Source organism: Falco cherrug, chromosome 5 (genome assembly GCF_023634085.1).
Source record: "Falco cherrug isolate bFalChe1 chromosome 5, bFalChe1.pri, whole genome shotgun sequence".
In the NCBI taxonomy this organism is placed as follows: domain Eukaryota; kingdom Metazoa; phylum Chordata; class Aves; order Falconiformes; family Falconidae; genus Falco; species Falco cherrug.
Genome location: NC_073701.1, coordinates 60,628,580 through 60,641,777, shown reverse-complemented (window position 1 = coordinate 60,641,777; position 13,198 = coordinate 60,628,580). Strand labels below are relative to the sequence as shown.

At 38.2% G+C, this 13,198-nt stretch overlaps 1 protein-coding gene across 7 annotated transcripts in view; it reads right to left on the bottom strand.

Annotated features, from left to right (window-relative positions):
• The window catches only part of NAV3 (neuron navigator 3), a 414,479-nt gene that overhangs the window by 178,652 nt on the left and 222,629 nt on the right, over positions 1-13,198 (bottom strand). The window lies entirely within an intron of this gene.

Sequence of the window (13,198 nt, the reverse complement as noted above, 5' to 3'; positions counted from 1 at the left end):
TTGATATAGACTCTACAAAAAGCAAAAATTATTTGTGATCAGTTTGTGAGATTGAAAACATTCAAGTCCTAACAAAAAAAAAATGTATCTTGGACAGACTCCGAAACTGAACCCTGGCCAGACTAATTCATATCCAGACACTGGGCCAACTTAAAATAAATTCAACTTAAAATAAGTATAGTTCTGATTTATGTCATATGATCATCTGTTGATCATATGGTCAGCAGACTCCTCAGACTAGGACTGTTTTAAATAATTCCTGCACATCAGAAAGCTGCCAAATAGATTACTGTATTTATACTATATTTTTCTGCTGAAACAAAAATGGTTGTACTGTATTCTAACAATTTGTGTATTAAGTTTCAGGTCATCGTGGACTTAAATAGACAAGTTACATAAAAACCCCAAAACCTATAAGAAGATTGTGTTAATATTTTAATCAACCTTATGAAAAGCCTTTACATGAAAAGGGATTAGTTAACGCTGTTGAAATAATCAGTCTTTGTGATAATTTGCTTCTTCTACTGCTAGCTTAAGCCAATTTACCTTTGTGTACCTTAACAGTCTTCCAATAACAGGGTCACCAGCTGTAATCAAGTTTATACTTAGGGTTAACAACAGTATTTAAGTCCAGTATAATGCAGCCAAAATCTTTACTAACACAAAGTTGCAGCTGCTCAATGGTACCTCGTGGCACTCCAGATCAGTCACATCCATGGGCTCCTGACAGCAGGAACAAGTTGGCAGAGCAGTAATTGCAATCAATGGAAAAAACATGACTACTCTACACCTGTTCCCATGGCTGTGCACACAGCTGTAGGAGACACAAGATTTTTTTTTCTGAGAAATCCAGTGTGCTTCGTTTTGATATTTCATGAAATGAACAGTGACAACAGTGGTGTGTGAATGAATACTGAAAGAGCAGGGAAAGAAGTACCCTCAAATACCCCTAAATACAATAACTTTAGATATTGGGGAAAGAGGAGGAGAATAGAACAAAAAAAATGCCAGGGTCACTTGTTCTTGCTAAGTCACCTCTTGCAATGCCATTCTCAGACAGGGAATATTGACCTGATGGACCACTGGACCGCTGCTCTGACGCAGCAGTGCATGCTAATTCATGTGGGAGAGCAACAGGGTACTGGGGAGAGGCTGTAGGTGGAAGGGATTTGTAACAGAGTTCATAGAAGAGGTTTATTCTTTGAGTTATAATTACTGCCAAATAAAAGAACAAGGTTAGATGGGTTAGTGCGCATAAAAGTCAAGGAACTCAAAAATGGTGAGTCTGTAAAAGACATTGTAAAATCAAGCAGATTTGGCATTCTTTCCATAGAACAGGCTAGCACTTAGCTGCAGCAGATGTAGGCAGCTTCTGTTCCAGCAAAGATCAAGGACAGAGTGAGAAAATACATCTGGACTGATCATAGTAGTTTCAGTATGCACCTACTTTTGGTTCTTTCTCTTCATTTTCTGACATTATAATTGTATTATATTCTGAAAGTAATGCAATATCGCTGCAAAAAAACTTTTTCTGGCATCAAATTTTTAGTATTTTACTTTCTAGCAGGAGAGCAGGGGAAGGTTGTCAAGTCTTTTTTAATGGGCTTAACAATCACAGATGTAGGAGGACACGATGGTTTTTGTTACCATGATGGTTTGTAATTAACATACTACATTGTTGGGACATTCTATGTTACTTTATTATCCTCCTGTCTTGCAGACCCTTTGCTATACAGCCAAGCTTTGAAATACTGGGTATGTATAGTTGTTAAAAAATGATTCAGTTCCACTGTCACATAGGCATAATTTACCACACGATACCTCCAAAAGCTTGAAAATTTGTTGGACAGTGTTTATTTCAATTTTAAGCACAAGTAAGCTTTTAAAATTACAAGAAGTGTGTCTTCCCTCCTGTCTGCAGAGAAATTCACAATGCAAACCCTATTCCACCCTAACACTGCTAGTCACAATCCCTTTCCATTTCCATTAATTACAATGGAAGACACAACTTGTTGTTTTCTGGCACCCTCTGCTGCTTTACACATTACACCACAGTGTTTTATGGATAGTTGCACAGTTCCTGTATCTCTATAAAAACATTTTCTGTGTAGTTGGATTTCCTAGCCCAACCAAATAAAATATAATGATAATCACTCTTGGTGTGTGCCCTGTTGTTTGCAGATGTTGACACTTAGATCTCAAAATGCGTATCTCTTTGCTAAACTTAATCTGGACTCACTCTAAAAAATAGAGATAGTAACTCTGGCAACTCTGCAGAAGAGTAGCCATCTCAGACTCTCACGGATGTCCAGATAATCAAAGCTCCCACAAACCTTCATTCACAAATGAGAGGCAGGGAGAGTGGTTTAAATGCCTTTCAAAGTGAATAAAATCATTGAGGGTTCATCAGAACTACACAAGGTATATGCATAGATGCATGTCCATACGTGTGTGCTACACACTGAAACACAGGCCCACACTCTTTCTCTTAAGAGTCTTGTGTGTTACTGAAGCTGCAGAATTTACCATTGTCAAGACAGGCAGTGGTAGATTATCTAAGGAAGAAGGATGAGTGACATACCTTGGGACTCTGCTTCAATGTTAAGAAACATTCTTTTGTGAAAAGTCTACCTCTCTGAGGAAATTCAAGGCTTCACAGACCAGGAACAATAAGCTTTCCTTATTAACATGTAGCACACAAAATTATAAGACAGTCTAAGAAGAAGTATTGTGAAGAAAGTGGTAAAGTGGTTAGAAAAGCTTTAAATAGAAGTGAGTCCTCAACTACAGCCATAGGAGAACTGGCATTTTGCCACAGTTCCAAAATAATCAGACATTTGATAAAAATCTAGAAAGCTGACAAAATCTCAAAATTACCAAAAGCCTTGTTTGGATATACTGTAAAATAAAACCACTTCAGAGACATTGTTTATTTTCTTGTTCAGCTTAAATATGCATTTTTGCTGTTCAGCTAAACATCACGCACTTTCTTCTCTATTTTTAAATCCAGTAAACATTCTAGACATTCCTAGTATTTATAACATACTCTCCCTATAGAAGGTGATAAAAATACACCATCACGAAGCATACATATTTACTGTAATCCTGCTGTTGCTATCTGGGAAAGATGTATTAATGACCATAACCAACAGGTGCTTTCTAAAATGCATGTCATTGTCAATTTACTGTAAGTATTTTAACTGCATGTTTGTGTTGAAACTTTTCAGTGCGTTTCTATTAATGGAGGTTTCAAGGCCATTTATTCATCATCTCTTTGTCTAAGCATCTGTATCACAAATATATATTTGATCCATTCCAAAACTTCAGAGAATGTTCACATGACATTTTTTAGGGGGAAAAACCCCCAAGTACAACAAAAAACCCACCAGAAAATCGAAGAGCATAGAAAGCTAACTATAGATGGGGAGAAAAGGGGAGACTGTCCAACTGTATCTCTCCAAAAAACAAATACTTCAAAGCGTATGTCACCCACTAGTCTTTAAGCGTACTTCAGTATTTCATCTCTGCATCTCCTCCCAATACAGTTTAACATGAGTTTCTGACTGAATGACATTCCCGACAAACACAGCTGAGGGATGGGGAGAAGATGCGGGCACAGCATGCCTCAGTGGCATGGAGGTACTGGCGTATTCCAGATATAGATTGGAGGGAGGGGGGTTTCAAGGAATTTCTGGGGGAAAGTGTGAAGGGAAATAGTTAATTTTAAGGACTAAAAAGGTTTTTTTGTGTTCAGCAGTCTTGGCCTACAGCAGTAACCCTAATCCTAGCCCCAACCAAACAACCCTAACCAAACAAACTCAGTTCTAACCTAACATCTCAGTAGATTTCATGGAGACCAATATAATCACAGTATAAGTACTTCTTATGACATGATTATTTCATTAACATCTAGATGAATTATTCTCATGTGATTCCACACATTAATAGGGCAAGGAATTTGTAAACCTAAACAAAAAGTCTAATAACTGTACACTATTTATATTTAATGAATAATGTACTTCCAGCCTAGTAAAATAATACCCAGGATGTGTTCCTGTGGCATTTTCTTTTATGACTTCAGACAGTCAAATGTGAGTGACTCAGGGGAATATGCATCTCTCTGCCTGATGCAACTGAGTAATTCTGAGCTGTTCTGTGAAGAGAGATTGTCATAAATCCTGTGGTCCTTTTAATATTCTCAGATCTTCTCTGGATGTAACAAGAATTGCTTGTTTCAGTGCAGAATAAAGAGTTCTAAAAAAAAAAAAAAAAAAAAAAAAGCCAAACCAGAACCAAATCACAGCAAAAAAGTAATTTGGTTGCCTTTTCCTGCCCTTATTTTCCAAGTCCATAACATCCTTAGGCAGGATGGATGAAGTGTCCCATCCTCTATGCTCAAATAGATTGAACACTTGCAGTGATTCTCCCATCCTTTCCTTAACTTCCTCTTTCCTTCACAATAAAAACATGTTTGGTCTCCCATGAAAAGATGTTATCGTGCTTGTCTGTCCAGCTCTCACCCCATCTATATTTTCACTCAGTTTCTAGCATTTTTAGAAATTGTTTGTTCACAAAAGCAGTCAGAATCCCTCCTCTGCCAGTTCCACACTAAACCAGTTTGCCTCTCATCTTACTCAAACTGGCTCTGCTGTTAACATTAATCATCTCTTTTCAGTAAGACTTCAAACAAGAATTCCAACATCTTCTTCCATGAATGCCAACCATGTTTAACATTAACATCTTTAACTTTACCCTTAACAGAATTTCTGTCCTTTTCCTTTCTTTATTCCCTCCATTCATATTGCCACAATTATTACCATAATGTACCCTTAGATGGACCCTCATTATTCCCTCTAATTTTTTGTTTCAGGGTGCCACACACCTCTATTTTTGATACTCTGATTTTCATTTTTACACTAGTCTTTATGTCAAGTTAATTTCATCAGCATACAAGAAACAAACTTCAATTTCTACACTGATGATGGAGATGTTACTTCCTGTAAGTATTCTTCAGTTTGCATTACCTATTTGTATATTTACACCGTACATAGACCTACATGCATTGCTGTTAGCTAGAGAATTTTTAAATTCTGTGGCATACAGGATGACACAGAAAAGTCATGGCCTCCCTATAAGGCATACAGAAGTTTGTGAAAGCGTTTGTTGATGTCTTAAACAAAGAGGGAGAATCCAGTCCTGAAGGTCAGCTTCTAAAATTTTGTCCTGCACTTATCATATATGATTCAAGAGTTTGAAAGGCCTTATTTCACTCTCCAAAATGTTCAGTGCCCTAAGCAAGTGAAAAGCAGTCAGATATAACCTGATGCTCAGTACACTGGTCTCACAGAGTGGCCACTTCCCCACACATGGAACAGGATCTCATACAGATCCGTGCTGTCATCCCCATTATTTCTAGGTAGCAACATGAATACATGTGTAGAAGGCTTGCTGATCATTTCTCACTGCTTTGAGCTTCAGGACATATGAATTGTATGACACAGAATTTCTCAGACTGCTGGAATAAGCTTCAGGGCCCTATAAACCTGGAGCAGAGCTGAAGGAAAATGCATCTTAGTAGTTACTATTCCTACCATAAACCAAGGGAATATGGGAGACCTCAATGAGATAGTCAGCTTCAAAACTCAGCGAATGCCAACAAAACTGTAAATTGTCTGAAGCCATCTTGTACATTGTACACTGTAGAGTGGATTGCAAGTGGCTGGATATGTCAAACGTCCAAGAAAGCGTTCCCTGGAACAGCTGAGGACAGTCACTGGGAAGTGTGCGGAAACGGGGCTGATTCTCAAAGGGAAAAATCACACCGTGAACATACTTAAGAAATAAGAGGACTTGTCCAAGAAAACCTTTTCAGAAGGATAGCTAAGACATGCTCATAGCTATGACATTCTTGGGCACTTTCCTGGGAATCCCAGTGAGGGTACAAATTGAATGTAAATCACCTACCTAGTGAGGAATCTCAGAAAGCATAGCTAGTTAAGTAAAAAAAATGTATGGGTCTACTTGAAACTACCATCAGAAAATGGGAAACCCAAGTATGTATCATGTTGAGGAGTGTCATTTCCTTCACAGATAAGCATCTGCCTAGAACGTGTCTTAATGGAGCCTTATCAGCCTTGCCTGCTTCAGTCCAGAGCTGCCACTGTTACAAGGTAGGAGAACAGACTGTGAAAAGAAGTATTTGTTACAAGCGTGGCTCCAGTGGGTATTTTACCCACACTCTCAAAAAAAAAGAATTGCATGAGGCTTCACTCTGCCAAACCACAAGAGCTGGATCCAGAAATGCAGAAATAACTGGTAAGTAAACCCTTGGGGAGGAGGGACACCAAAGAATGTATAAGCTGTGCATTACCATGAAACATTCTTCCCAGGGAATAGGGAGCGTGATACTTCTGCCTCCTCTTATGAAGTCCCAGGAAGAGCTGCAATTGTTGGGAGCTGGGTAGCATGCAGGAACAGGCTTAGCTACACTGAGTCCTCATAAAATTCTTCTCTGGATAACACCCTGGCTCGAGGCCACACAGAGGTATGAACAATATCAGCTGTTATCAAGAGCAACTTGGAGCCCTTTGATCTGTTTTGTTGTCCGAACTCTGCCTTCATCAACGCTAACAGAAATCCAAGTGTGGACTTTTAATTAAGGCAGATCAAGGTCTTCTTCAAGATGTAACAGGTCTCCAGGACGAGAGGGTCTTTTACTTCACCCAAGGAAGCCCATAAGAGAAAGTTCCTGTTGTAACCAAACATAACTGCTCATTTCCAGTGTGATCAGGTCCCTTTTAACACACCTGGCAGAGAGGGAGACTTGCAGAGCAGAGGGGAATTTTAAGATGGTACTGGAAATTCCCCTACTAAGTGTAAACAAGGCAAAAGATACAGCATTTCATCTGCATTGCCAGGAAGTTCACAGAATGGAGAAGAAATCATGCTTACCAGTCTTCTCACGGCTGTATACATTGTGTACAAAAGGTAAACATCCCTATGTGCCGATTTTTATGTTGTACACTGAAAACTTCTCTAGCAAATATAAATAGGTATGTATATTTCTGATGTGTCTATGCCAAATAGCCAATGATCTGGAATACAATAATCTGGAATACAGGTATAGTGTCATTGGAAGGAGAATCTTGTCTGTTTCTCTATTCCAGATCTGAATATTCTCATCAAAATTGAAATTATCTTTCTAACTAATTGCCATGTAAGAAAAACCCTTAATCTTCCTCTGATCCTTTCCACAGAGTCCTTTATCTAACATCTGGGCATACTCTTCAAGTCTTTTGTTCCCCAAACACCCACACACGAGCTATGACTGTCTTACAGATTCTTTCTATGTAACACAGCTAATATATGAGCTTTCCTATCTGTAAACACGGGAAACCTCTCACAGGAGCCCAGATTATAATTACTACCACTTTTTCTCTCTGACTTTACTGAGATCACTTCACTAGATGTCATGCTATGAACCTGTCATCCTTTTCTAAAAGTACTTTCATTTTTCCCTTCTTCAGGCTACTCCATTAGCAAATCCTAGATAGCCCTTACCCATCACAGAGGACAGGGAAATGAGTTTTTGACTCTGCCCTGCCCATACTGTGAGAAGCCATTCCTTTTCACTACATTTTTAAAAAGAGATTTGTACCAACTGTTTTCTTAATTGTTATCCTACCTCTTATGCAAACTGCACCTTCTCCAAAACAGAGCAATCTATACTTCAGACTATTCACTTGACTTCAGAAAACTAAGCATGCAAGCATGCACTATGGAAACAAAACTACTGTTTTGTGTTCCATTCACTCAAGCACAACAAACCTGCACAGCTGACAAAACTAGTGTCTTTTCTTCCCTTGTATTTTCACGAAACTCTCATAGCAGCCTGTCATGAAATCTGTGAAGATCCACTGATAGCCATGGAGTGACAGCCTGAATTTAAACAAAAGGGGGTCACACAGGTGTCACTGCAAGAAGAAGCTGGCCTGCACATGAAAGAGGCTGGGATTACTTTTCAAAACTCAGACTGAATTTCTAGTTGTAAGGGACCATATTTTTATAGTTAGCCAAAATTCTGTATATATTTCAACATGTCACACTTGTGTGGAAGGCTCACTTGGAGCTGCTCCAAAGCACAGCAAGTATCTCTTGAATCCATACAGCCACCTCACCAACAACTGCACCAGCAATGCCAGAAAATTCTTACACATTTTGCAGACAGAAAGATCTCACACGTGGGCTCATTTGACAGTGAACATAGCGTTGATATTTTCAGGCTTCCCAGTCCTCAAAGAGCTCCACATAACCATACCCCACATATTTTCATATGGAATTCTATGGGGCTGAGTAGAACCAACAATGCTTACTTTATACAGAATTATCCTCTTTCGAACAAACAATTGTTAGACACAGAATGCTAAGGCTAATATTCTTATCCTTGGACACTGATGTTCCTGGGTACTGAGGGATGTTACTCAACAGTGTCTGCTTAGCACATCCCTGCCAAAGCAAGTCTGAGTGCGGGTGTCTGTTCTGAAGGGAAGGATACATACTATAGGGCACCCTTGGCAGCTCATTTCCACCTGTTTATCCTGTCCACAGGCTGACTCCCTGATAAGAAGGGAGTTGCATGCACCTCATCCTCTTGCAACCTTGGCTTCCTCTGGAGAAAAACTCAAGCACATGAGCAGAGAGGGAGCCACTGGGGGCTTTTGTAAGACTCCAGGAACACTACAAAGCACATCTGCCAAACAAATTACAGAGCAATATTTACTAGTATAGACATGGTCACTTTGCCCTACTTCAGCTTTAGGATTTACACACTTCTTAAACTATGTAATAGGAAGTTTTCTCTATCAGAAAAATGTTCCCTGGTTAAGCAGAGACTGAGTCACTTACTCCACCTTCTTCTTGCTAAACTACACAACTCTTCTTCAGTCTCATTGAATAAAACAAAATTGCTGGCATTCTTGTGGCTCTTTTCTTCAACATTTTTATTTTATTAACATATTTTTAAAGGCATTATTAATGGAATCAAGTACAATGTTATAGAAATGATCTTACTGGTGCTGTAGTCACTGGTTCCTACTTTTTCACAGATACACTGCTACTCACCCAAAGATGGTGTCCCCTCTGCTAACTGCAGCTTTTTACTAGATGTTCATATCCATTTGGCAATGTGCTACAGCTCAAACACATTTTCCAGCTTCCTGATCTCCAGGATGTGGTAAGCAAGACCTGTATTTTTATTGAACTCAACTTCCTATGTTTGACTGCAGCATGTCTATATCCTCAACCATAAAAATTACCTTTGAAGCATACCTTTGGTTATACAAACTGGTAGAAAAATCTGCCAAAGACTGACAAAATGAAAAATAGTCTTCATTAAACTCATGCAACTACATTAGGAACCTTTTAATAAGAAGGGTCTCTCCAACCCTTTAATAACTATGAAAAAAACCCCGCTACCAACTACAATTAAGGATGCTTTTGTGCATAGACGTGTACTGGCGCAGACATCTCATGGGAAGTAACAAGAGCTAATTTGAAGGAAGAAAAAACAGCTAATAAGACAACATCAATCCAACATGAAAAGCAATATACTAAATACTTTTGGTAACTCTGAATTTGTTTTACTCTTTATGCAGCTGAAAGAGCTGAAAAGCACCATACACGGCATGAGGAAAGAATAGAAAAATTAGTTTTGTAAGATTCTCTAGGGACAACACTGTAAATGTCACCATAAAAAGATTTTCAGTCCAACACTTTCCAATTCTCTTGCATTTTCTATGACAACCCCAGAACGGATTAAATTTGACACTCTGTAGGCTTACTATATGTTTGACGTGCTCTGTTTAGGGTCAAAACACTACAGAACTTCCAGTACATTTTTGGTATGTTCAGGAAGAAAAAAATATCTGAATTATTTCTCTCTGGACCATTAGAGAAAAACTTTATAGTATATTTTGCTACCCAGGACATTATTCTGCTTTTTCTAATGATGAGGGGACTTACAACAGAAATTAAAGAAACAAATGGCATATAAAGAAGCAGAAAGACATTAACTTTTGCTTGTATGAAAACATAAACCCTTGAAAGACCGTTATCTTCTAAAGAAAGATTATTTGAGGTTTCCTTAATTGATATACTTATGGAATAATTAACACAAGGAAAAGATAGAAATGAATGTGGTATTATTTTCCATTTAAAGGAATGAAAGAGATGATGAAAAAAAAAAAACCCTGAAGTATCATATCCCTCCTTGAATGCATAGCTGTAGAGAAAAAAATAGGCAAGACAAGAAGACTCCATATGACACTGTAGACACACAAATTTTGTTATAATACACAGAGTATAAAATCCTTATAATCTTCATGGAAAGCATTCATAAGAAATACTAAAGTCTTTTTACCATGTTAGATTTACCCAGCAAACAAGCAAATATTGTGAATTCTCCTGCAAGTTTCATTTATTTAAAGTTTCTGAGATTTGCATATGAAATAATTTATTCCCCAGTACATCTCAGGTTCTCAGACTCCATGTGTGACATCAAACATGTGCACATAAAGACAGCCATGAAAATCCTTCTAAAGCTAACTATGCAGAAACTGGATACTGCTGGGGTTCACAGGTTTTAATTTTTATAAACTTGGACCTGTGGAGGCAGTTCAACTTGCCTGCAAGTACTTCATACATCACTGCCAAGACGAGCATAAAGTGCAAGACATTGCAATAGACCTATCTAAAAGAAAACTAAAGCAGCAGTATTTTATACACATAAAATAAGCATTAAAATATGTTTACAAATTAATAACAGCTGAATTGAGATGTCTTAACAATCCCTTGAAAGATGAAGCCATTGGCAAGAGGAAAACCAAATGGTGAGTGGAACAGAATTTGGGAGTATTGGTAGTGATTAATTATGAATGTATATCAGTATCATCTACAGAGGATATCAAGTGTTTCCAGCAGCAGACAATCCATGTCAGTGGTCTCTAGCTTCTTTCAAGCTAATAAAATGTCTTAGACATCACCTCCTTGGAAAGGTATCAAATGGCACATGAATACAGAAAACATTTCTCCTTAATTGCAAGTTATGAGAGTAAGGATTATGAAAACATGTGAAAGAAACGGGTAGTGGGATTCTTGAGGTTTATGAACTAAAAAAATTAAAATGAAAGCAAAGAATGAAAGGCTAACAAACATGCTATATATTGCTGATTTGATGGCTGGTGTTCTGACAAATCCTGACACGTCATTGCTACATACTGGCATATGTCAAACATATAAACCAGCTTTGACCACTGTTACACTTTTTTTTTCTGCACATTGCAAACACCCAGGAGTCCACTGTTACAAGGAAAATTGTCCTATCATTAATTGAGCAGGCTAACAAAATTGAGCACTGCCAAAGGAAATTACCTGAAAATGCATTAAAGCGGTACCTTCAGCTAGGCTAGCTCAGTGCACAACCCAAAGGAAACAAATGGAAAGCAGATTCAAAACGCAGGGTCTCTGGGATGCTCTGAGAGGAGAGCTGACAGGTTTGAACTACTTTAACTTCAGTATATTTTAAATTTCCCAGCTCAGTTGAAGAAATCAGCAGTATAAGATTGTTATGTCAAAATGCAGGAAAATAATCTGATCAGACTGTAGAGATAAAAATAAATAAATCTGACCAGACTGTAGAGATATATTTTAATTCGTAAAACAATGAAGTATAGAGACTGAATTAAAGAAGGATAAACAAATATGTTTCTACTAAGTTAAAGTGGCTAAATGCAATGCCTTAGCACTGTGCAGACACTGATGTATGACTATGTACAGGAGTTTCCAAAGCACCTGGTTTGAGACCCAGAGCACCTGAGACATATTCTTCAGTCTGGCTGAGCTGAGAGGTGGCCTTATGGGAGGAGAAGGAAGATGGATGCAGTTTCCCACAGGCACTGCTGCAGCATGAGCATACATAACTGCAGCAGAGCTAGAGATGAAATCCAGAATCCCTGTGCCACATAAAGATTTACCTGGTAATAGGGAACAAACACAAATAATGCTGCTTTGGAGATGCAAACTTACTAGAGTAAATAGTTCTCTCTGCAGCTCAGCTTTCTCTCATGGAAATGAAACTCAATAGACATCAGTGGTGGGTCCCTAAGCAATCCTAGATGGTTGCTAACCAATTACATAACCTTGGGAAATCATATCACTCTTCTGTGCTTCTGCCTCCTCTTGTTTGTCTTGTCTGTCTGGAATGGCAGGTTTTAATGTGATTAGAGAGCCATTATCTCTCGATCTGTGTGTGTAATATTACAGTTCCACACTGGAGTTCCCAGCATTCTCAGCTGAGGCCACTAGGTGCTGCTGTAATATGAGTAATTAAAATAATAACTATTATTAAGGAAATTGCATATATTCTTACCATGGAGTGTTTCAAAAAGCCTGAAAGCCAGAGAAAAACCTTATTCTAAACATACACATCTTTTTTAAAAAGTAAGAACCAAAAGACCTCATTTTCCACTTTACTGGTACTCAAAATTTTTCCTTTTACCTTTTGCAGCTTCACAGAAAAATAGCTGTAAATTCCTTCCCCCTTTAGAAAGTGCACTGAATAAGTTTAATTTCTTTTTCTACTCCATCTCTATTTTTAAGCCCAGCTTCAGCAGTTTGCTATTATGCAAACTCATCCAAATCATTATACTCCAAAATCCTTGCCAGCTACACAATCCTGCACCTTATTCATGCACTACTTGAATGTGAACAGAAAAACAAACTCCTCAGCATGGGGGAGCATGACTGGAACTGCAAATGATTCAGTAAATGCATTGTGATGTTACTGAGGCTCAGATCTTGTACCTGTCAGTTCCACAGCCTTCTAAGGAGGCTTTATCTTATTAAATGTAGTTGACTAGCCATAAACACAGTAAAAGATTAATAAGACTCCATATGAATCACAGTCACAAAATGCTTCTTGCCTGAGAGTATTCAAATGTCTTTAAGCAGCTGCCAGCTATAACTCAGAGAGCTGTATGACTAAAGTGCTATTTCTGAAAGCCTTGGAGTCAGTGCATCTAACTGGACTTTACAGTGGACAATCCAACAAGCTATTTATATTCAAAAATAATTGGCAAGTCTTGTTCATCAAACCAGTTTTCCAGACAGAAAGACTCAACTTAAAAAACTGTTCTTGGATGTA